The sequence below is a fragment of the Cibotium barometz genome, chromosome 25, assembly GCF_041138505.1.
Source record: "Cibotium barometz isolate CiBa-2024 chromosome 25, ASM4113850v1, whole genome shotgun sequence".
Classification (NCBI taxonomy): Eukaryota; Viridiplantae; Streptophyta; class Polypodiopsida; order Cyatheales; family Cibotiaceae; genus Cibotium; species Cibotium barometz.
In genome coordinates this window covers 30,263,795-30,291,116 of record NC_141070.1, presented here as the reverse complement: position 1 = coordinate 30,291,116, position 27,322 = coordinate 30,263,795, and the positions used below count along the sequence as shown (strand labels likewise).

The 27,322-nt window shown below is 38.6% G+C and overlaps 1 pseudogene; it reads left to right on the top strand.

Annotated features, from left to right (window-relative positions):
* Nucleotides 1-1,188: 1,188 nt before the first annotated feature.
* LOC147624451 (putative E3 ubiquitin-protein ligase XBAT31) overlaps nt 1,189-27,322 on the top strand; it is a 44,044-nt pseudogene continuing 17,910 nt past the window's right edge.

Below are 27,322 nucleotides of genomic sequence, written 5' to 3'. Positions count from 1 at the left end.
TGTTATGGAAATGTGAATTGTGGAATTATTTGATATTTTATGTGATATTTATGGTATGCTCATTTTTCGCACGATCGTGATGACTGGCTAATTGCAAGATCTTGGAGTAGTGGTCACATCGTGATGGGTGGATAAGCGAGATTTAATGTGTCTTGTGTTTTTGGTGAGAGAAGATCAGTGCATAGATTAGCATGGGTGCGATGGATTTTGGCCGGTGTGCAGCCATCGAGTTTTGGTGTGTGCCGATGGTCGCCCACCCATAGTTTCATTTAATTAAATTTCTACAATTTGAATGTAAATAGTCAAGCTTGGAGATCAAGTTACTTTTTGATATTAATAGCCAAAAGTGGAATGTATGAAGCTACTCTTGAGCACATGCTTTTTGCAAATACAACAATACCTACATGAGGAACCGTGCTCACTTATGCATGGGGGGAGATTGAACCCATTCTCTTTGTGGTGCATATCTTGCTTTAGACTCTTCTTGTTTATTTTTGCCAGGCTTATACTATGGCTATGGAGGATAATCAATAGCATTGTCCATGACTTGATCTTGGTATAGCACCAAGATATCTAAGTTGTGTGCTTTTTTGGTCTTGCATTAGCGTTGTGCACTTTCTGCACGAGCTTGCATTTCTCATTATCATGATCAATGGGTAAGAAAAAGAAGAAAAATGTGAGCTCTGTCTTGAGTGGGATCATGGCACAAAGGATTGCCAATTTTATTTATGCATGCATTTCTTGCATAGAGGCCATTTCAAAACATATTGTGTCTTAGCTCTTGAGGAGGATTTTGATAAGATTTTCAAATCTTTTCACAAGGCAACATTTGCCAACAAGTGATGTGATCGAGCCATGGGAAAACTGTCTAATTTTTTGGAGTGGGTAGATAATGCTCATAGATGGCATCTTTTACATAATAGGGGTGACCACATATCATGTTCAAGCATACTAAAGATAGAAGCATTACACGTAGCTGGTAAATCCTTGAGGGAGGAGTATGATAGCTTGGATGAGAGTGACTTAGATTCAAATGATGATAATGATCAAAGTGATGTTGAACTTGATAGCCAGGATGATGGGATGGATATGGTGAGAGTTGAGGGTGCATGGGAGGAACAGGAAGGCCAGTATTGCTAGGAGGAGTCCTCGGATGTCCTTAGCTTTGCATCGGTTATATCCCAGGGTATGGCTGATGGTCAGGATGATGATGATTCACTAGAGTTATACTCTGTTAATGATGGCCGATTACATAGAGCTCTTGAGTTGGAAGATAAACCCATAGTAGAGGAGAAGGCTTTGGTGTCAGATAGTGATTTTGATTGCATATCACTTCGTAGTCCAAAGGTGTGGTTTTCCATGGTTCTTGAGTTGGCTGTGTCAATGATGTTAGCTTTTCATACTCGACATCCAATAGCTTCTTGTTTTCATGTGTCTTATCAACATCCTTATGATTGGAGTGGCCTTGGTTTTTCCAAGGAGGATGACATGCTCATAGTTTCTACTCTACTTGCGGATATGCAGATTCTTGATCCAGTTTCTGGTGGTGATGTAGTCGATGATACTCTCTCACTAATTCTTGATAATGATCTAGAGGAGCTAGCGTTGGCTAGTATTGATATTGATACAGATATGATGAGTATCTTTTACTCTATTTATGGTGAGCTATTTCTTCATGCGGGTGTGGAGACTCATACTACACATGATCCAGATTTGGAGGCTCTATAATTTAAGTCGATTATGCATGATTGTGGTTGATCACATTGATGTAATCTTATTTTATGATTTTCCAGGTTCACATGATATTGATCTTTATGCTGATTATGATGATGATGTAGTGATTATGTACTTTTTGCTTTCTCTTGACCATTATGATGATGATGTTATCCTGATGATGTTGTTTCTCGTGATATTATTCTTGGGATGATGCTATTCATGATATTTTTATTTATGATGGGATCCATGTTGATGGATTTTTCCATGTGATGGAGGGTTTATTCCATTATTTTGTGAGGCATGATGGGGTTGATTTGCCTATCCATGCAAAAGTTGGTTTACAGTATTCACACAAGAGATACTCAATTTGTTACCTATGGGTAACAAGGCATGTGGTTATTTATGGATATTTTGATATTATGTACCTCATTTGGCTTTCAAGAAGAAGGTGTTGGATGAGATGCTTTCAAGAAGAAGGTGTTGGATGAGATGCATTCTTCTCCCATGGCAGGACATTTGGCGTTGTTTAAACCCTATGATGCCATCAAAAAGAGCTTTGATTGGAAAGGCCTTTGGAGTGATGTGAAGGAATATGTTGCTAAATGTATGCCTTGTCAACTCAATAAGGATTCCACATAAAATCACGGTGTTTTGCTTCAGCCTTTACCCATTCCATAGGGTCAATGGACTCACATAGTAATGGATTTTATCATGGGTCTTCCTACCACAAGAAGGGGTGGGACAACATTTATGTAATAGTTGATCGGTTTGATAAAAGCTGAAATTATATATTCATACGACTAATACACTCATGCTATATGTTAATATCTGTAATGACACTTATCACATGTCCAAACATAGAACCTGCATACACTTGAGTAGTTATATATTCATATGACCAATGCACTTGTGCCATATGTCAATATCTTCCCCATGCCCAAACATGGTTGCCTTCACCTCTCATGCATGCTAATATCCAAAGTAAACATCTTGCCATTTCTATTACCCTTTATAACCAAGTATTGATTTTTGAAGTCTTTCATAAAACACCCTTGAGGATTGAACCTCTCTGGCAAACCCTGCTTAAAACCACTATCCAACATAAACTAGTAATGTTTGGAACATAAAGTACATCTATCAAGTACTTCATTTTTTCATCTTGTATAGATAATGGCACTTTATGAACTTGTGCAATGGGGTGTGTAATATTATCACATGTTTCTACATAACTTGGTTTTTTCATTTTTTACATATCTCTAAATCACTCACCGTGACTAGTCATGTGGTTAGAGATTCCAGAATCCACATACCAAATATCTCCCAATCCTAACACATCTCATGTCGTGGAACTAAGTATGTGCTATATCATATATAGCTACTCACTTATGTCATCACCTTGTTTACTTGTGATGATGCATAGTTGCATTATTGTAACTTTTCACTTTTGATATTATTCCTCTTTTTATAACAGTCCTTTAGCATGTGTCCTAGTTTTCTATAATAACAACACTCTATGCTATTTACGTTTTGATTTCTTTACTAACTACCTTAGCCTCTTTGGCTCCCTTTTCCTCTAGAGTGGCCTCTTCCACTTGTTCATACATTAGATTCATGTTGTTGTTACCTATGATTTTTGTTTCCAAAATAGCCTTCCAAAATGGCCTACACTATGTCCTTTAGCATGATCTTCCTCTGCCTCTACCTGTATCTAAGTAGAAGACCTACTCATGTGAATTTCTAGTGGATTAGCCTCCCCTAATATTAGTCTACTCATGGATGAGGAGAGTAATCAATTCCTAAAAATCAGGAAAGTTCTCTCGAACTCCAATGGAGGTTTGAAACTAGTTGTATTTGCTAAGATAATTCAAGGTCACAAAGCCAAATCATCATCATGTACTAGTGATCCAATAGAAGAAAGGGCATGTGCTACAAGCCCTTCATCTTTAACCTTCATTGAGTAATCATATATACTCAGCTTCCCTCTAATCACATTATGTAGCTCCTGCATCTTTTGAGCTTGAGCATTTATGTTGTACATCTTCACCAAGCTGTCCTAAGCTCCCTTAGGCATTTATGCATCTTATATATGAATAATCATAGAGAAGATCTCTTATATTGATAGACAACTAATATAGCACCTTTCTAGCTCTTTCATGCCATGCCTTTTGTGTCTGCACATCTGGCTGAGGGGTGGGATTTTCTTCACCAATCTCTGGCTCCTTTTTATCACATGTGCTGAACTCCCAATATCATTTTCCCATAAGAAAACTGGTCATCTTGAACTTCCATGCTTGGAAGTTATTCTTGTCTAGCTTCTCACTTACAATTTGGGATAGATTGTCAGACATGATTACCTACAAAACAACTTACTAACCAATGTTTGTAAAGAACTTTTACAATTTGCAACAAACCTCCAATCTGTAGTATAGTGGTATTGTAACTATATATGAACCACTCACATAAAAATACATTCACCAATATGTGCAGCAATTAGATTCTCTCCACAGATTGTCCTACAACCAAATTTATGTTGTAACTTTATATCAAACTAGAAATTGGACATACATGGTTGAAATTGCACTTTATAGAGTCCCTACTACAAAAAACTTGTAGAGCAGAAATGGGCCTAAAATGCACTCAAATTGCAGAAAAAGTATGTACTAAATCTTCTTCCTTCACACCCAAGAGGATGCCTCCATATGAGATAGTGACTTCCGTATTTGCCAGTGGCTCACAGCTACCAAAGGTGTTGCTCAAAAATCAAAGAGAGAAAGAGATAGAAATACACTTACTCGTGTGTTGTACTATTCTTAACTCTTTTTTGCCTCCTTAGCTCTCACATGCACTAAAGCTCTAATACCATAAAGAGAATGTGGGGGAGAGGGAGAGATTAAGTTCCTTGTATAAGTAAACACACACACTTAAGAGAGAGCAAGATGCAAGAGAGAGATGAATGGCTGAATTTTCTTCTATCTTCTTCTCTTATCTACAACCATAAACTAAAGAGATAAGAGTATATACTAGAGTACATACTATAAGGGAAAGTACTCTCCTATTATAACATATAATGGTCGGTCCATAGTGCGAACCCAACTATATGAGCTGGTGCTATAACTATGCCATACTCTAGTAATCCAAATGTGGTTGTCACACAGCATGTCATCCCCACCATTGGCAGTGTATCAATTATAATTGGCACCGACTATGCTAGAGGCATAAGTTAGAAGCTATCACCCATGCTCAAATGTCAACATTAGTTGAGCTTGACAATGTGGTGGTACTATAGGTGCTAAAAGTTCAACAAGTTCACATGTATCACCACACAAGGGAAATGAAAAGGTGGATCGGTCTTTTATAGTGCCTATAGATTGATGGAGATAGTGGCTCGGGAATGAAGCCTTGATGAGGAGTTTGGGATCTTGTGTGTTACACTCATGTACAAGGAGTAGTGTTGAGAACAGCTTGGAACAAAGCCTGGATGAGGAGTTTGGGATCTTGTGTGTAACACTCATGTATAAGGAGTTGTGTTGAGAACAACTGGCTAGCAATGATCTAGTTGTACACTTGTCTACTAGAGTTATATATCTAATGGATAGGTTAAGATATGATAGGTGTACAACGCATCATTTTTATGTTTGATCAAAGCTATAGAAGAGGTAGATCCTGTATGATTTGAGGAGACAGTTGGATATAAGCATTGGGAGATACCATGGATGAAGATATGATAGGTATGCAGCCCATCATTTCCATGTATGATCAAAGCTATAAAAGAGGTAGAGCCCACATGGTTTGAGGAGGTAGTTGGATATAAGCATTGGGAAGATGCCATGGATGAAGAGATGGCTATGATAGATGCTAATGAGATATGGGATTTTGTGATGCCTTTGCCAAAGAAAAAGAAGGCTAATTGATGCAAGTGGGTTTATAAAGTGAAAAACAATTCAAATGGTTTTGTTAACATGTACAAGGTTGGATTGGTTGCCAAGGAATATGCATATACATATGTCATCAACTAGGAGACATTTAGCCCAGTTGCTAGGATGGCAACCGTAAGATAATTTCTATGACTGGTAAAATAAATGTAAAGACTGCATTTTTACATACAGGAGAAAGTTTACATAGCCACTAGGATATGAGGATCTTGCACACCCAAATTTTGTTTTTACATGTTATGTGAAACCTTATATGGCTTGTAGAGTAGGCACCTAGAGCATGGTTAGACAAGATAGAGGATTATCTTGTCACTATTAAATTTCAGATATCTAATGCTAATTTCTCACTTTATATGAGAAAGAGTGATAGATGGATTACACTAGTAGTCATTTATGTTGATGACTTGATTATCATAGGTGATAGTTATGATCACATTCATGAGGTAAAGATTCTACTTAAGAAGAAGTTTAAAAGAAAAGATTTGGGTGAGCTCATCCTCAGGTATGATAGTAGATTGGATAACAGGTATGACAAAAATTTCTCCAAATATGGGAGGGTCCTTTCATTATCCAGTAGAAATTTGCCAATGGTAGTTACAGATTGCAAGATCTATCTGGAAAAGTACATAAAACTAGAGTGAATGGCTGGAGGTTGAAGCCATATTTCCAGAGGGGGTAGAGCCATCATTGGAGGCATCTCTAATTCAGCAATAGCAAGAGGAAGATCTAGATGACAAGAAAGAGGATCAATTCAACACATTTGATCCAGGAGAGTATACCTCCTCATTTGCGTACCTTTTCAGTTCACCATTAGAGGTATGAATACCTCTAATAAAGGGGGATGAATACCTCTATTAGAGGTATGAATACCTCTAATAAAGGGGGAGGGCTAAATATGAGCCATATTTATTTGAAACCACTATTTGTACCCACATATTTGTAAATTCACCCTTTCACACACTAGTTTGCACTTTTTGCAAAACAATCACATTCTTGCACACCCTCTAGATCACTGCTTAGCACCTTCCCTAGAAATCACTTCTTAAAAATGTTAAAAAACCTCACACATTACATGCACTAGTTCATTTATGTTATCCATTCACTTTTTTATTTTTAAAAAGGGCTTGAGAGTAGATGCACAACCTATCATAATATATTTCAAACCACTACCACATTTTCATAATCTTCATGGGAGAACCTTGTCATTTTGAGGATTTATCCAAGGCAATTCTTTTTCACCATTTCTTGGACCCCATCTTGCATTTATTTAATGAGCATTGTTCATATTTAAAACTATAGCCTATTCCAAAATGTAAAAATTCCTATTATTATTTTCTTATATATATATATCTTGGTCATATGTAAGGCATGTGGGATTTTTTTTTAGATTTCACCATATAAGGCGAGTAATAAGCCTAGTAGAATAGGTTTGGCAATCCAAGTCAAGGAGGGTGGGAATAATGGCTTAAATTATTTTGAATTGGGATAGTATTATAATCCACAAAGAGGGCCCAAAGACAGCATTTATTGGAATTTTCCACATGTGCAACACAAGTCTTACATCACCAAAGGAGAGGAGGTGAGCATTTTGCCTAAATAATTCAAGATTCCATTTGATATTATATACATATATGTACACTTTTTCTTCCCAACATGGCTTGGTAAAAAAAGTCTTGGAGACATGGGAAACCCACCAAAAGGACTTTTTCAGGGTATACATTTTTAAATTCAAATTTTGACCATCTTCCACTCAAAATTTGGGGATGAGACTTTTTGGTTCATACTATTACATGAAACCAAAAGTCAAATTTACAGAGCATGCGGCGACGAACTTCAGTTTTGATTTTGGAAGCTCCTCAATCCGAGCTACACAGAAAAAGTTATAGCCAAAACAGTGGATTGTAAAAATTTTGGACAGTTTACCCAAACCTCTTCTTCACTCATTCTCTTACCCCACAATTACATTCATCATTTTGTAATGATTTCACCCCAAAACTATTTAAAATAGCCTTTAAAAATCTTGGCTCAAAAGAAAATTGTAATCATATCTTTTGAATTTTTCTCCACTATCGACCTAGCAGCATTTGAGACCTGGTCCAATTACAACCTCTTCATCGAACCATTTTCACTCCACTTAAATCCTTGCTACTAAGGGAGTCCCTCTCCACTTCAAAGAACAAGTTTTCTCTTAGTCCTCAAGCTCATGCTAGCCTCTGCTTTCCCCATCACCCATACCTTCACCAAAGTCTTTGGTTTTCCTCTCTATGCTCACCGCATCATGTGGCTCTTGCCAATATCACCCTAGGTGTGTGAAATCCATGTGTGGTTAAGCCACTCTCTCTCTCTCTCTCTCTCTCTCTCTCTCTCTCCATGTACTTTGAGAACTAATAAGTAATCTTTGGTCTATTCCATATGTTTTAAGTCTCAGTTTCCATTAATGGGTTGTGTATTTATGACATGGATGCTTCCTTTTTTGTTCTTCCATTGAGTTGGTTTAGGATCAAGAGCTCTCTTGTTTTTTTGTCTTAGTGAGTGTGTTTCTTTTGGGAGGTGATGGAGGCCACCTTTCAAGAAAATCACCCTCATAAATTGGTGCACCCATTGAGGATTATTCTCCAAGCCCCTTTAGTTTACAATTTTCCTATCACTTAGGTTTGTCTTAGGAGGATGAACCGCCCTAATTTGCCAATTAGGCCAAATCATCCTTATCAACCTATTCTAGCCTTGTCAATTCATGTGGTTCTAAGCCATAAAGTTAATTTCCAACGACGCCTTGCATTGCTCTTCGGGGTTGAGCGGCTAGTAGAGATCAATGTATCCCAAGAACCATTCATTTTACCCCTTCTTAATTATGAGCTCACATTTGATGTATTGATATTTGTTTTGATGTCCTAATATCCACTTTTCCTAAGCTCTATAGCAAGTTTTCTTCCTTTATTTTCTTGAGCTCTCATCTTCTTGAATTTTTTCCAAATGGCTACTTCTTTCCCACCTTCCATGGGAGAGCAAACGAAGATGCCATGGAGTTTTTGGATAATCTAGAGGGCCCATCTCATTTCTGAGTGAGACACTGAGGCCATAAAAATTAGGGCCTTCCCTCTTGTCCTAAAGGAGGAAGCCAAGACATGGTATGGTACCCTGCCTCGCAAGCTACCAAAGGTGGATGGGAGGAACTTCAAGAGGCCTTCATCAACAAATATGGAAGAGGTGAAACCCTTGAAGGATTATGGCCAACTACTACAACATCAACAAGAATCTTTGCAAGACTTTCAAAATTACGAGGCTAAGTTCCAAGATCTTTGGACCAGGTGGATCAACTCTTTACCTCGAGGTGAGGCATCCCCAAATTTTCTTAAGAGGGATAGGTTTGTAGCCGGTATTTTCCCACCCTTGAGAGAAAAGGTAGAGTCTAAATTTCCAATCAACTTTGAAGAGGCACTAAGAGTGGCTAGAGAGAAAGATAGAAAGTTGAGATTCCAATCATTTAGACCTAAGGTAGAATTGGACATGGGAAGAAGAGAGGAGGGCCATCACGAGGATCCTTTAGCTCATTTGGCACTAGGGGCATCTATAGTCTTAGGGATGGCACCGCCAGGAGCAGTTGAGGCTACACAACAAGATCTTCTCCAAAGAATAACTCAACAACTAGAGAGCCTAAATCTAAATTTAATGCAAAATCCTAGAGCTCAAGCACCATGAGAGGCTGGAAGGGGACCTAGGAGACAAGAACAAGAGTTAATTTGCTACAATTGTAATGAGTCGTCAGGTCGTGGGATGGCACCGCCAGGAGCAGTTGAGGCTACACAACAAGAGCTTCTCCAAGGGATAACTCAACAACTAGAGAGTCTAAATCTAAATTTAATGCAAAATCCTAGAGCACAAGCACCACAAGAGGCTGGAAGGGGACCTAGGAGACAAGCACAAGAGTTAATTTGCTACAATTGTAATGAGTCAAGTCATGGGATGAGTTATATGATTATCTCATATAGTTAAGTTTACATTTTGGACCTTATATGTTTTAGTAGTAGAGTACTTTCCCTTTTAGTATGTACTCTTATCTTAATGTTATAGTCGTAGAGAAGTGAAGAAGCTAGTGGAAAATTCATCCATCCCACTCTCTTTTGTGTGCTTGTCTACTCTTTGAGTGTGTGAAGAAGTTTATTTATAAGGAGCTCAAACTCACCCTCTCCCCTCTGCATTCTTCTCATTAGGCCCCCTTAATGATCACCCTCTCCCCTCTGCATTCTTCTCATTAGGCCCCCTTAATGATCACTTTTTAAGCGATCATCTTACCCAAAAAATTTAAGAATATTACCTCTATTTTTTTCCTAATTTTTAACCAAACTAAAAATCATAGCTGAGGAACCAAATGAATTATTTTATGATAGATGTTCAGAATATGCATGGACAATTACCACCATAGTCGACCACTAGCACTCAACATTTGGATAGTTATGAGGCTGCATTGGAAAATCTTTGAAACACTGTGAGGACCCTCACCCTCTACATCTATTAGAATATGGCTTTAGTGGAGGACTCATCTAGGGGGAGAGTCTCACATGGGGGGCTTCATACAACAATGGCCTAGTATTCGGTTTTATCTAGCAATATGCTTTACACAATTACACTAGAAACCTCTCATGCTAGGAAAAGTGCATGACTCCTCTTGATGCATGTCTCCCTCATAATTCTCACAAGTAAGAGATGATTTTCGGCTCCCGTGGGATGACAACTTCAACACATTCCGACTAACATTTCTACATTCTAATAATTTAGTTCCCAATTTGTTCTAGGTCTCTAGAGTTAAACAATTTTTTGATCTCATTTTTGGAAGGCACCCACATGCTCGGCGGGTCCACCCTGCCTCACCCGCTTTCCAAGTGTTTTATCCTTTTTCGACTTTGACCAGATCCATAGCTTGATCCTAGACCCTATCGAATCCCAATGCCACCCTGCCCCCATCACTAGGCCTATGGAGCCGGTGTGAACTCACACACCTATAATTGATTTTCCTTATTCATTACTCATGCACCCAATAGAAAGAACTAAAAATAGTTCATGCATGTAGTCCATGCATACTTTTCTTTTGAAAACCAGACATTTAAATAAACTTATAATCATCTGCTATATCAAAATATTTTGAAACTCTGAAATGCATGAACTTATAAAATAATATCATATATCTCTGAAAATATTTTGAAACTTTGAAATACCATGCAATTATAAAATAATATCATATATGTCCATATGTCTCCTAGCAGTTATAAAAAATATCATATATGCCATGTAGTTGTTAAAAAATATCATTATGTCTATATATCTCCTATCACCACCACGACAATGATCCGTGGACTAGGAAGGTATGCACTACTCATATCCACTATAGACCATACCACTAGATCATGTTCTCACTTTGGCATGGAGTTAAAGGAATGCAGTTAAGCTATGTGCCATCATCTCACCAGCATCACTGATTTGGTGATGATCATGATTTAGCATAGTGCCATAGCTTCTAAAGCATGGCAAATTCTAAAGAACCTGTATGAGACGAGGAATTAGACAAGGATCAAAACCTTGATAATGAGCTTACAGCAGAAAGGCATTCTGATGGAGAAGTAACAAAGCAATACATTTTGTGGATAAAGAATCTGCAAGATCATATGGTGGCAATGGGTTTCACTAAGACTAGTGAAGAATTGACACAAAGATGCATCAAGTGTTGCCCCCAAAGTATGATAGTTTGGTGACCTCACTGAACATGCAGGTGCACAACCTACCTCTTACTTTTGAATATTTCAGCACAATGCTAGTTGGAGGAGGAGATACGTTTCAAAGCGAGAGATGGTAGATGACACAACATTCTCCAAAAATGTAAAGAAAGACAAGGTAAAGGGCTCTAGTACCCCAATGCTTCTGAAAAGAAAAATAATTCTAAGGCAAAGTGTTTCTACTGTGAGACAAACCTAGTCACGTGGTCAAAGCATGTGGGTTGAAGGAAGAAGATGAAAAATAATGGCACTTTGAAGCCTTGGAAAGGAGGAGTTTGGGAACAATGCCGAAGTAGAATTAGAGCTGAATAACCTAAGGTTTGACCATGTGACAAGCGTAGTCAGGTGGTCAAAGCATGTGGACTAAAGGAAGCAAATGAGAAGAATTGCACTTTGAAGCCTTGGAAAAGAAGGAGTTTAAGAACATTGCCGAAGCAAAATTAGAGCTAAATAACCAAAGCTTTATATCAAATACATAACGTGCTTCTAGAATCAGTTTGTATCCCTCTCCAAGGTTCCCATAACCCCTAGATTAGTTTAACTATCCCAAGGTTCACATCAAGTACATAACATAATTCCCCTCCTTAGACATTTACATACTTATAACCCCCAGATTAGGTCAAGTAACCCAAGGTTTGCATCAAGTACATAACATACTTCTAGAATCCATCTGTATCCCTAATTTAAGGTTCCCTTAATCCCTAGATTAGGTTAACTAACCCAAGGTTCACATCAGGATAGAACATTCTTTCCCTCCTTAGACATTTACATCCTTGTAAATGAATGGAAGGAATCTATGTCTCAAGTAGCTACTAACTCCCAAGTTGAGTTCTTTTTGGCCCTATTTAGGAATCAACTTAATCCTAAGGTTCCTCTCCTTAAAGTCAACAACAATGAGCTCCAACAAAGGACAAGTCCTGAATATCAACAAGATCCTGAGGTGACAAATTGTTATCCTTGCTATGCCAAGTTTCTCACTAAGCCTTCTCAATTGGAAAATTGGATAAACTCATGCATTTGGAGGCAATTCTAGTTTATAAGAAACTTCACCAATCCTTTTTAGAATCTTGTAAGGTCCAAAATACCTAGGGGTAATTTCACAACCTTTCCCATCTTGAAATTCTTAGAACTCTTGGGTACTCTCAACCACATAAGAATTCCCTCAGAAAACTCCCTTGATGATGAGCGCTTACTATCAGCATAAAATCGTGCCCTATCTTGAGCACTTCTTCTTGATAGCATCTCTAGCATAAAATATTATTTCCTACATGTCAGCTAAGAAATATCTAGCCACATCAATCTGAATACCCTTAAGTCCTAAGGTCACTAAAGATCTAGGCTAACATCCATACATATTCTTTGAACCACTCATCATGGTTGGTCATGTGGCTAGAGGGACTTAAATCAACAAATCATACATCTTGTGAATTTGGTGCATCTACAGTTGTGGAACTAAGCATATGCTTTATCATCAAAAGTTGTTCAGGTTCTATCTTCAGCCTGCGTACTTGATGATGTTGCATAGTTCCCTTGCTTCCCACTTTTATGTCATTCTGCATTTTATGGCAATCCTTCTCTATATACCTTGGTTTGGCATAATATTAGCACTCTATGTTATTTCCATTCTGACCTCTTTACCATCCACCTCAGCCCCTCTGGCTCCTCTACCTCTAGAGTGGCCTCTTCCACCTATTTGTGAATTTAAATCCTTTTGTTGTTATCCATGATTCATGTTTCCATATTGACCTATAGCTTGACTTCTAGATGAAGGTCTACCTCTACCTTACCTATTTCCATGTAGAAGGCCTAATCTTGCATTTAACTGAAGGACGATTTATCTCCAACATTCATCTCCTCACTCACTGATCAAAAGAGCTCTAAGGTCCTCAAAGTTTGGGAATTTTTTTTGAGTTTGGATAGATGTCTGAAACTGATCATAGTGTTTTCCAATTCCATTCAAAGTGACTGACACCAAGTCATCATCATAAATTGGTGATCCAATAGAAGCGAGAGCATGTGCAAGCCCTTCAATTGGTAATCATTGATACATAGCTCATTACTTTGCACATTATGTAACTCTTGCTTTAACTACACCTTCCTAGCTTTTGTACTTGTGCTATATAGCTTAACCAAGGTATCTCACACATCTCTAGGTGTTGTTTGTATATGTATATGACCAATCATAGAATCGCAGACACACTAAAGAGAATCAATACATAACCTTGATGGGCCTCTCATGCCATGCCTTAAAGACTTGTACCTATTATGGAGTGGGATTTTCTTTCTAAAGCTAGGGCTCCTTCTCATCACCTATAATAAACTCCTAATATCCTTTTCCCATGAGGAAATTGTTATTCTAAGATTCCATGCTTCAAAGTTATTCTTATCCAAATTCTTGCTCATAATCGAGGGATAGAATGTGAGACATTGTTACTTGTATAGTAACTTTCACATGCATTGAACTTGCAATAACATTTGAACTCATAGCAATCCTATAATCTCCAATAATCTATGTGATAGATATATAATTACCAATAATAATGTAAACCTATTATAGAGACACTTCATGTGAACCAATCACATCAACATATATTTTCCAGACATGTGTAGATGTTAAGGCTAATAGATAGCAGAGGGAACCACTCACCTCAACTTGTTGTGGGGGGGATCTTTCTGATGACCAAACTCATAACCCTTAAGGTATATCCAAGCTCAATACCACCATGGGGAGCTTATCATTCGCCTTCTCTCATGAGAGTGTTATCACAACGTCGCATTGCATTATGGGCACTATCCCTCCTCTCACATCAAATCACTCACACACACTCACTAGCATGCATTAGAGAGAAGAATAGAGAGAGGTTTTTAGCAAGAGGGAGATCTCAATTGCACAATGGGAGAGTGTTATTGAATTATAAGAGAAATTGCCTTATATACATGACCATAAGTATTCAGACACACACACACACACACACACACACACACACACACACACACACACACACACACACACACACTTAAACTGTGGCCGAGCAGGTGCCCAAAGCTTCTATTTGGCCTATTGCTTGTACATTCCTTCATCTCATAATACATTGATGCATTATAACACTAGGGAGCACATCCTAGATTACTACTGCATGCTCTTGGAGTGCGAAATGCCATTAATTATCCATTGGAACTTTACGAGCACTCATCCAAGTTTGAGATTTGTCCACCATTGCTTCATGGCTTGTTTGTACATGAGTTTGGTATTTCCATCCTTGACATTTGATGTAGGTTACTCGTGCTTTGGCATATAATTAGGTGTGGCAAGCCTTCTTAACCATAAAATGGATTAACATCCCCCCCCTTCTTGATGTCGGTAGCATCCTGATGATCGGATTGAAGACTGTCTTAAAGATGGGTGCTTGGTGGTAATAAGTAAGGGGATATTCATGGAGCGTGTTTCTCCGAGTGGGTTTTTTTTAACAACCACTCTCTCTTTATACCCATGTCTTCTCTTTCTTCTCCCTTCCTCCCTTCCTTTCTTCCTCCCTACTCCCAGCCTAGCCCACCAACTGAGCCTAGCCCACCAACCGAGCCTAGCCCACCTCCTCCCCCCACCCCACCCCACCCCACCCCCTCCCCCCCACCCACCTCATGCTCCCTCTCCCCCTCCAACCCACTATAACAAACACCCTCTCCCTCTCTAGATCTATCTATCCCTCTCCCTCTCTCTCATTGCCACTGTACGCTCACTCCCCCTATCTAACTCTCTCTCTCTCTCTCTCTCTCTCTCTCTCCATGCCCTCTTTCCCCCTCTCTCTTTCTCCCTCTACACACTCTATCTCTCTCCCTCATCCTCCTTCAACATGCACCCTCATGCTCTCTCTGCCTATGTCTATACCTCTCCCTCCCTCCCTCTCTCTCGTTCTCCCTCTACACACTCTCTCCCTCTCCCTCTCTTTCTCTTTCTCTTCCTCCTTCAACACGCACCCTCATGCTCTCTCCACCTTTGTCTATCCCTCTCCATCTCTCTCATGCCACCATATGCTCTCTCTCCCTATCTAGCCCTCTCTCTCCCCCTCTCTCTCCCTCTCTCCCTCCCTCCCTCCCTCTCCCTCCCTCCCTCCCTCCCTCCCTCCCTCTCTCTCTCTCTCTCACTCCATGCCCTCCCTCCCTCTCCCTCTCCCTCTCTCTCTTTCTCCCTCTCTCACTCTCCCTCTACACACTTTCTCTCCCTCTCCCTCTACACACACACACACACTGTCTCTCTCTCTATTTCTCTTCACCTTCAACATGCACCCTCATGCTATCTCTACCTCTCTCTATCCCTCTCCCTTTCATTCCCTCTTCATCTGTCTCTATGTGCTCCGTCCTCTCTCTCTCCCTCTCTATATTTATGTATGTAGAGAGAATGGGAGAGAGAGAGAGAGAGAGAGAGAGAGAGAGGGAAAAAGGATCGATTCCGCCAATCCCTCTCCCGCTTTCTTGTAACTGGCCCCCCTCACCCTTGCTTTCTTATCCCTCCCCATCTTTTGATCTCTCCCTCTTCCTTATGCTTAGTCTCTCTCTCTCCCTCTCCTTATGGGGTTAGTCTTTCTATCTCTCACTTTCTCTCTATATCTTGTTCTATATCTTTTGACCTCTCTATATGCAAATTCCCTAATTCATTACTTTAAGGAGAGAAGAGATATTGAAGAAAAAACAAACGATACCATACTTGCTCAAATAAATTCATGTACACAATGAATAATGTTTTCCAAGGAAAATGCATTCCCTAGTTAAGAAAATCTCCATAAAAACGAGAGCCCTCTCCATAAAAACAAGAGCCCTCTCTAACTAACCAAAAAATGGAAATCCACCACATTTATATATTTTATTTTCCATGATTACTCTCCTTTATTCAATTAATAGGCAACACTATATGGTCGACTTCTAACACTACTAAACTAGGTGTCCTTCTCTTTCACTACCTTCCCAATATCCTCTATTTATCTATCTCCCTCTTTATATGCATATTCAAATTCAAAACTTTAAGGAGAGGAGAGATATTGAAGGAAAAAAATGAGAGTTCTCTAACCAAAAATAGCAAATTTATAACTTTAAGGAGAGGACTAAAATTGAAGGGAAAAAAATAAATGATAGCATACTTGCTCAAAGAAATTCATGTACACAATGAAGTTCACCAAGGAAAATACATTCTATTCATAAGAAAAAGTCCATAAAAACGAGAGCGCTCTAACTAACCAAAAAGAGAAAATCCACACATACAGATATTCTAGTTGCCTTGATTATTCTCCTTTATTCAATTAACGCGGGGAACACTACATGGTTTGCTTACACCACTACTAAACTAGGTATCCCCTCTTTCACTAACTTCCCAAGCTCCTCTTGAAGAATGGTTTCTTCATTGTCAGTGATGTATCCAAATGCTCACCATATCCCTATTGCATTACTCAATTTCAAATTACATTGATATACATCGCCATCTTCAAACAGACCATCTTCATTGAGTTTATTCCTTAGCTTTTATGCTTCTAGACCTTGTTGCATGTGCTTAAATATTTCACCATCAGGGTCTTATCTCTCTCTGCTGACTTGCACTAATAGCTTAGACAAGACCTTGGTGAAGGCTTCTTTCATGTTCGTCAACAGTGCTACTACTAGAGGTAGACATGTTGGAGTGATGAGAGGGAGAGAGAAAGAGGGTTTAGGGTTTAGAGTTGAGAGATAGAGAAGGAATGAGGAAGAGCTTCTTTAGGGGGGGGACTATGTGTTTAACTAGAGGAATTATGGTACATCTAATGAGAGAGGGGGACCTCATATAGTTTTACATCTATCTAATTATAGCCTCCGCCGCATGCCACCTTCAATTGGAACCTCTCCTTTTTGTTGCATGAAAAAAGTACTTATTTAAGAAACCCCACTTCTTTTTTTTGTTTGGCCATGTAAGGATTACCTCTCATTGACTGGGTGCATGTAGAAAGGAACCCCATTCCTCTAAATGGTTTAGCAATACAAGGATTACCTCTCATTGACTAGGTGCATGTAGAAAGGAACCCCATTCCTCTCATTGACTAGGTGCATGTAGAAAGGAACCCCATTCCTCTAAATGGTTTAGCAATACAAGGATTACCTCTCATTTTTTAGGTGCATGCAAAAATGGACACCACTCCTTTCTTAGGTGTGCATAAAGTGTCTCTCGTTATTTGCAAAAGAAAAAGTGATTTTCATTTTTAATATTAAATTAATCAAAGTTCATCACCGCCACACTGTTCACTCATTATTAGAAAAAGAATAAGGGAATTCCCTTTATTTTTTAAATTTTATTAGAAGTTCTTTGTCGCCACTCTGTTCACTCATTATTCGACAACGCAAAATTGAATTCCATTCTATTCAATAATTGAATAAAAGTTAATTATCGCCAAACAGTTCACAGAGTTGTTTGAAAGAAACACAATTACCAATTGTAATCTTCATTAACATTATAAAAAACTTCTATTTTTCTCCTTTAAAAAAAGATGGTTGCAAGACACAGATTTTAGGAAATGAAGAATTTTTATGACACTATTCCTAAATAGGATTACAAAAAAACCATTCGAAGGCATGCGATCAAGCCATTTTCAAGGAGAGATACACAGAAATGATCCCTCGACACCGCATGCTTACACTGGCATTGGCCTTCTGGCAATCATGGCAAGGTCTTCCTTCTTCAGATGTGGTTGGTGTATGAACATGTTATTGTTTGCATTGAGCCCAATACACGCAAGTAGACAAAATACATATGCTTACATCTAACAAAATACATATGCTTACATCTAACAAAATACATATGCTTACATACAACAAATGGATGTTCACCACATGCTCTTATCTAAAAATCTGGACATGTACAACATGGTAATTTTGTAATCATCACATCATACCTCTCACCTTGCATCCATGAAGAGTCAGTCTCTACTACAAACACCTCATGTTCCATTTTCTTCACAACCCTTTAAAGCTGACAAAGTCAGAGCATTTTCTATCCTCTTTTCTATTATTTTTGGTGACACTCCTATCCTATACCTCACGAGTCTAGTTGTTTTTGTGTTGTCTTCTTGAAAACTCTCATTTTTCAGAACAAATGTCGTTCCTTATAGAGCTTGCACCTCATTGCTCGTAAGATTTATGCCCTTTTGAACTAGCAGATGCTGGGAGGTCACACAGGTGCATTTGTGATTATGACCTCCCAGCACTGGGAGGTCACACGGGTGCATTTGTGATTGTGGAGTATATGGAGCATGTGTGGTCCACGCTTGTATTGTAGAACCACATGAACTGTCTACATTGCCAACTTGTCCACTCACGCATCCCATAAAATCTTAGCACCGGGACCCCTCTTCTTGAATGCTTAATTTGTTTTCTACATTTCCTTACTTGGGGCTAGGGGGGTTTGGGCGCCGGTGTTCATATGTCCCCCCCCTCCCTTTGCCATTGGGAAGAGGGGGAAGGGGAGGGGGGCCTCGTCTCTAAATCACACGGTGCATTTAAGAGGGGGTTCAAGTGGGATCGACGGCTGAGGGGGCCCGATTTTGGGCGGGGCCGATCCGGGCCGTCGGATCCCCGAAAGTAAACTAGGGCCGAAAAAAACTCGGCCTACGAAGTAAACTAGGGATCCTAGTTTACTTCACAGGCCGAGTTTTTTTTTTGTAGGATCCCTAGTTTACTTCGCAGGCCGAGTTTTTTTTGTCGGGGGCTTGCCAAATTGCCTAGTTTACTCCAGTGTCCGAGTTTGGACTTATAATTTTTTTGCCTAAGTCTCAAATTGCAAAAGAATGATTTGAACCCACGACGTGCCGCTAGAGCGGCCAGAGTCTTACCATTAGGCTATAATTTCTGCTAGCTAATGTGTTCGGCCTTTATTAATATATGTGCGCGGCAGCCCTAGTTTACTTTCGGACCCTAGTTTACTTTCGGGGATCCGACGGCTCAAATCACCCCCGCCCAAAATCGGCCCCTCTCACCCGTAGATCCCACTTGGGGGGTTGGGCTCCCGTCACCATTTCTTGCTTAGCTCCGACACTCAATGTCTTTGTTGTAGTTCTTAACACCTCTTCTTACTTTGGTGCTAGGCCACCTCTACCACAACAGGAACCTTGGTTAGCCTACTTGTGCCTTCCTATAGAGCTATGACAAGCTCCCTTGTTGCTTTTCTTGTGAGAGGTTCCTGTGAGCAAATCGAGATGCAAACTATAGGCTCTCTAGGGTGGCCAAGGGTTATAGTGTAATTGGGCTTGCGAGCTAACCGTAATTGGGCTTGCGAGCTAACCAATTTCACTTCTCCACTATAGGCTTACTAGGGACCCAGGCTTACTAGGGACCCTTTCCATGGCCATGGCATGTGATATCCCTTGGTTTTTATGTGTACATTAAATGTATGGTGCCCCTTTACGCTAGTGCCCAACTATGATCGGTGCCAACTTTCTTCCTTTTTTATGGCTATAGTGCCTTGGTCATGGCACATCTTAAGAAAAATAATAGCTCCTTCTTTCATGCTTCCTTGCACCCTTCAAGAAAATATGCAAATAATAACCAAGGAAATCCTAAAAAAACCCACAACTTACATAAGAGGTTTGGCCTCATATGATCTTTCACTTGTTGATGAAGCCAAGATGTTTGTTGATGATTCTTTGCAAACTTATCTCAGAAAAAAAACCATTATTAAGCCACCAATGAGGTGCTCTCTCTAGTGTGGGCATTCACATGAGTCGATGGAATATACCCATGGGAGGTCATCCAAGAGCTTGTCTCTCACCCAAGCCTTTGAATACCAAATAAAGAATAAAGAATATGCTAATCTAAAGGAAATGAAAGGAGAAAGGAAGAGGGTAATGAGGGAAAGGAACCTAATATAAAAGAAAAAGCAAAGAAATCACCTCCACACCACACTCACCTCTCATTCACAAGCCTACGCTCAAGTAAATGACAAGGAAACAGCAATGAGATAAAGGCAAACCCAAAAAAGCTCTCAATTGCAAGCCTCTCACAAGTGGGGAGTTCTTAAGAGTGAGCAAGCCACACCCTAAGCAACACTCCTAAGAGAACAAGGAGGAGATGAACTCACTTAACTTACTAATCTAAGAAATAACAAAAGGATGGACTCCACAACACTGAGCCACAACTTGGACTAGAGGGGAATGACATTTCTCTCACCCATGCTCTCTATATATAGGAAAAAGTAGGGCCATCCTGTATGCATAATGCCACATGGTGGGCTTAGGTGAGTACTTAAAAATATACACAATAAGCTCAATGTTACCCCATATCCTAAGGCAAACAAAATACGATATGTGCACCAAAACAATATATATGTATACCAACATAGGATATGTGAACCAAAAGATCTATATGCATAAACATAGGTGAGTCCTCACCCATGCTCTCTATACATAGGAAAAAGTAGGGCCATATTGTATGCATAATGCTACATGGAAAGCTTAGATGAGTCCTCAAAAATATACACAATAAGCTCAATGTTGCCCCATATCCTAAGGTGAACAAAATAGGATATGTGCACCAAAAGATATGCATACATATACATAGGTGAGTCCTAAAACACACACACACACACACACACACACACACACACACACACACACAGGTGAGTCCTCAAAAATATATTCAATAAGCTCAATGTTACCCCATATCCTAAGGCAAACAACATAGATATGTGCTTTAAAAGATATATATGTACATGTGTGTGTGCATCATCATATTTCTCTGTTGTTGGACATTGCATCTTCGAGCTCATCTCATCAATAGCTTTGTCATCATCATTATCATTATCATCGACTTTTGCATGCCACAATAACATTTCTACACTACACTTTACCATTTTTCAATGTAAGTTTTTTATACACTTTACAAGTTTACAAGTTTTTCATACACTTTACAAGTTTTTTCTATACACTTTACAAGTTTTTCATACACTTTGCAAGTTTCTTCATCCATCAAAGATCTATTATCAGGCCATCTCGATTGCATTCATCAGTGTGCATTAACAATACCTATAGGTTGTTGGGATATTTGCATTTTGTGTCGTTATTTTGCAAGCTAAAATGGTAGGTAATGATATATTTGGGATGCTTTCTATTGAGGATAATCTTGATGAGACCAACTACATTATAATCTTAGAGCATTTTTCCTCATATTTTCTCACGTAAAACTGTTAAGCAGGCTAAGGATGTGCTTGCTACTCTTATCAAGTGTGTAACAAGACACAAGTGCATAACGAGGCATGAATTGCCTACTTACACAAGCACTTAGATTTTGAGCATATGAATGATGAATAAGGATCAAAGATCTTAGAGAGAGCATCTTACATATATTGATGAGGCCTATCTGGACAATTCTTCATTGTTGTCTATTGTAAGGGCGAGTGTATGGAACTTTGGTGAGCTTAAATCTTGCAAATTTTTTGTGTGCTTTGAGCATTTGCATTTTATTGGTTTCCTATTTATTGACACTTGTGACCTAATTTAAAGGTCTATACTCTCATTTGCGCAACCTTCACAAGCGTAGTGGCAAGTGTTCATCCTCCACCCATGATTGATTTTATTTTCAATAATAGTGTCCAAGCAAATTGGGTGAGGTCAAGAGATGGACAGCATGTTGTACTTATTTTATGTTTGAAATTGAAGGATCTTGTCGTAATATGGCTATTGGAATTGATTGTTTGCAAGAGGTTGTCAGCGTCGTGGAAGAGAGTTCTAGGAATTCATTGTAAATTTATGCTCAAAAGTGGGAAATGTAGTTATTGAACTATCAAGAGCATGGGATTTCGCTCTAGTGGCCCGTTATGAGGGCTGACGTGTTGTATGTGTGGAGCCATATGATGCTATTGTAAATGCGTTCTGTCTACATTGGCTTCTTAAAGATCACAACAAATTAATTTGTATATCTTTTGTTCCTTTTGATCTCTTTATTTTAAAAATATAAGGTGGATGACATGTTCCATAGCATCGAGACATGTTCATTTCTATTTGAAAAGATAGAGATGGAGTGCACGCTAGTAGAGAGAGAGAGAGAGAGAGAGAGAGAGAGAGAGAGAGAGAGAGAGAGAGAGAGAGAGAGAGAGAGAGAGAGAGAGAGAGAGAGAGAGAGAGAGAGAGAGATGATGATGAATCTGGCACGCGTAGGCGGATCCGACGAAGAAGCTGGAGGAGTTGGACCATTTGGACAACTTGGTCCTATTCAACAAAACCAACCAAAGAGACTACACATATGAATTAAGGGTATTTTGCAAGGGAAGGCAAAGGAGACTAGGCTGGTCCATTTGAAGATCCAACACTAGCTCAACTTCGAATGTAGTATGTTGTGATTTAGGAGCAAGCATGCATTTCATCATAATGAAGAACAATTCAAAATGAAGCTGAAGCATTAATGCTGTCAAATCAACAATTGAAGGAGAGCAATGCACAATTGGAAGATGATGCAGTTCAAGTTTTTGCCAGAATTAATAAACAGAAGGAAAAAGATGCATCCAATAAAGAATTCAAAGACACAGTAAAAAAGCTAGATGAATACAAGTTAAATCTTCAAAGATTGTAGGATGAGAGTGAGGAATATGTCAAAGAAAATGAAGGCAAGATAGGAGAACTCTGGGGTTTAGTGCAAGTATAGAAGGAGATGCAAAGATGTGCAGACTGTATACTAGAGGTAGTGGAAACATCGCACTCCAACAATCTGCCTCTTCCTTCAAGTTAGCGAATAGTGTAGAGAATCGTTGCAAAATTTAGCAGGGTTGTGCTACCATTGAATTAAAAAACCATCAAACAATCAATGATAGTGCAGAGTGATCATGAAGATTCAATGAATTTACACAGAAGGGTGAGGGTCAGTCTTTCTCCAGAGGAGTGACTCGAGCACAACGTCGAGGTGCCATTACTTGACTATATGGTTAGAGTAACTAGTCGAAAGCCGAAGAGTAGATAGAAGATGATTAGGAAGCTGACAATCGAGATAATCTAGATATTCCTTCACATTCTTTTTCAAATTATTTACAATCTCAATTTCAATCCTATAGGCAAGCACATCCATCAGCCCATATTATAGATATAGATTCTAGAAACCCTTTAGATAGAACTAGATTAGGTTTTTGAAGGATTTCTTTGAAGAAGTTACAGAACCTGGTTTTACTTATACTTATCCTTGTCATCAAGTGGGTTTGACTTTTATCTACGGGGCAAATTGCCCCACTGGTTGGGTGTGCCAGAGGTGCTAACTCGTAGTTTTATCCTTCGTCATTTAATACGAGGATCTAACCGACATATTGAATGTATGTTACTCTTTGTATCACACATGTTAGCATCTTATGGCATAAAGCACACCGCTTATGTATTCACTCATTCATTCATTCACAGAAGCAGCAATATATGTAAATGGTTTGATTACTTATCTTTTATTTATCTGCTTGTACAGTTATCTTTTGATGTTTTGTATCTAATATACATTAACAATGAGTAATTGTGTACGGTGGCTTTTCACCAAAACAGGTTGTAGAGAAGAGAAGAAGATAGAAGAAAATTTAGCCATCCCTCTCGTGTCTTGCTCTGTTTTGTGTGTATTTATGTGTGTATGTTTTCTTGTAAGGAACTCAAGCTCTCCCTCTCCCTTGCATTCTCTTTACACATGACAAATCAAAATTCTTAAGATTCTACCTTAACTTGCCTAACTAGGAATTCATAATAAATCCATTTGCTAGAGGATTTTTCTTCAATAAATCCATTTGCTAGAGGATTTTTCTTCAATATGCTTGACCAAGATCTCATAATAGATCCACTACTAGAGGATTCTCATGGTCCACCATGTGCATATGATTGCTTCTCATCAGTATTTAAGGTACCAGTCTGATTCTTTACTTCAGTCTCTCTAGAATCCTTCACTGGTGTATACCAAAAACTACTCCTCTAATTAAACATAACATTCCTGATCACTTGTATCACTCGCATCACTCATGCATAGTGGGGTTATAGCATCTATAACCTTTCTACTCAAGAGAATAATGAATGAACATACATTTTTCTACCTTGGGGGATCCAACTTTCTTTTCACCTCATATGGTACATGTATATAAGCAATACACCAAACACTTTCAAGTGTGCCAAATCTTGTTTTCTACTAGTAAACTTTTGTTCAGGTTATGAACTATTGTAATGAGCACCTTGTTCATGATATAAACTTTAGTTGCTACTACTTCAGCCCAAAAATAATGATGCATCTCTTTCTCATTTATCAATGCATAGACAACTTCGATAATGTAGCCCCATTTTGCTACATGGTGTACGTGCATGTAAACTTGTCTCTTTATCTTATACTCTCTTAAATAGTCACTAAATTCATTGGATAAATGTTCTCCCCCACTATTTGACTTTAGGCATTTTATATGCATGCCTTTATCTTTTACTACCATAACTTTGAAGCGAGTAAACACTTCCCTTTTCTCTTTCATAAAGTATACCCACACTTTCCTAGTGTTGTGATCAATGAAAGATATATAATAATGGCATCCTTTGATTATTGTTTATCCCCATAAAATTAGAATGCACCATATCCAAAGGTCTTTGACTTACATGCTTATCATGTAGAAATGCATGCGTACTGTGCTTTTGCCTAATTGGCATGCTTCATATACTCTATGTATTCCATATTATTTGAGCTTTGGCAAACCTATAATAATATGCTTTAACCACTAAATGTTGACATGTCCAATGCATTTATGACAAATATCAATGTATGCAATCACACTTGTATCATGTGCAAACATTAGCCTTCACTTCAAACATTCTTACATCCACATACTTACATCAATTGTAAACATTCTACTAACTATGTTTTTCCTTTGCAACCAAGAAGCATTGGTTATTGAAATCTTTCAATAACCAAGAAAGCATTGGTTATTGAAACATCCATGACGGTTAAATTTCACTTGTAGTCCCTGATTAATCATTTTCACTTGTAGTCCCTGATTAATCATTTTCCCAACATAAATTAGGTTCTTCGTTAATTTTGCACATGAAGCACATCAGTAAGAAACTTCATTTTGGCATCCTCTTGCATATACAAAGGGACTTTCCCAACATGCACAATAGGGTGCATTGTAACATCACCTATTTCCATATAACCTGGTAACATCATAGCAAGGCACCATCACGTTGCATGAATGTTAGGGATATTCAACACCTTTAACCCCACCCAAGATCTCCTAAATGCTCCTAAATGCAAGCTAATTCCATGATTGGTGGCAACCTAGTGTAGTAGGCAAAAGCTCACCACCCAACCATAGGCCATCCTTGAGCTAATGCTCCAGTCCTCATAGATCCATGCATCAACCTTGGCATCCCATACCACTCCTAAGTCTCCTAAGGCATTTTACAAGCTATCCACATCACATTGGGGACTTGAAAGAGTAGTATATACATACATACATACATACATACATACATACATATATATATATATATGTGTATGTATGTATGTATGTATGTATGTATGTATGTTATATATATATATATGTATGTATGTATGTATGTACATACATACATACATATATATATATATGTATGTATGCATGTATATGTATGTATGTATGTATGTATGTATGTATATGTATGTATGTATGTATGTATGTATGTATATGTATGTATGTATGTATGTATGTATACATACATACATACATACATACATACATACATATATATATATATGTATGTATGTATGTATGTATATATATATATATGTATGTATGTATGTATGTATGTATGTATATATGTATGTATGCATGCATACATACATACATACATACATACATACATACATACATATATATATATATATATATGTATGTATGTATGTATGTATGTATGTATATGTATGTATATCATGGTCTAGGTATGGACCATAATATGTAATAGCCACTCCTAAGATAAAGCCTCCTAAGGCCTTCGATAAGCTATCTACATCACATTCATGGACTTGTGAGTAGTTCTCACTCATGGTCTAGGTATGGACCACAATATGTAATAGCCACTCCTCAACCAACCCCCCACTTATATAAGTGGGGGGTTGGTTGAGGAGTATACATGGGGACTTGTGAGTAGTTCTCATTCATGGTCCATGTATGGACCACAATATGTAATAGCCACTCCTCAACCAAATCCCACTTATATAAGTGGATCCTATAGCTATAAATAGCAGTAACTTATGGGATTATCAATACATGAGCCTTAATCTCTAGAATCTGTCTACATCCCTAGGTTCCCCTTGTTGAAAAGCATTGGCTCAATGCTCCACCCTCATGATATTTCTTTCTGTGGGGGTGACGGATGTGGTCTATTTTGTATGGCTCCCTTTATGGAGGATTAGCCATTGTGATGAGAGCATGGGCATCTGACAGTTCCTAGTTTAGACACTGGATGGTGCTAAGTATGGCCAGATGGTTAGGAGACGGCTTATGTAGACTTGGCACTCTGCTAAGTAAGGATGCATGCTTGTGCAAACTAAGTGACTGTATGACCGACCTACCATATAAAGTAATATATTTGGGTGGATTTGTGGAGCTCCATAATCATCGAGTTTATTGTGTTAAAGCACTCTTGTAAGTAAGATATCCTCCATCCAGAGTCTATGTAGATCTCTATCAAAGAAGGTCCTTACTTGAAGAGATGGACCAACCTACAAATAACGCAATCGTTCATCAATGGGAGCCATCTCTCATCCATCACACCAAACTATGTCAGGAGCACACTCACGTCTGCCAAGATGGGTTAAGGTCTTAGATAATCATTTCAATAGGATTCACCACTTGGATGTTCGGCAACACAAATGCGTGTGTGGTAGCTTTATAGGCTTCCATAATAATACATACAATGAATACAAAAAATA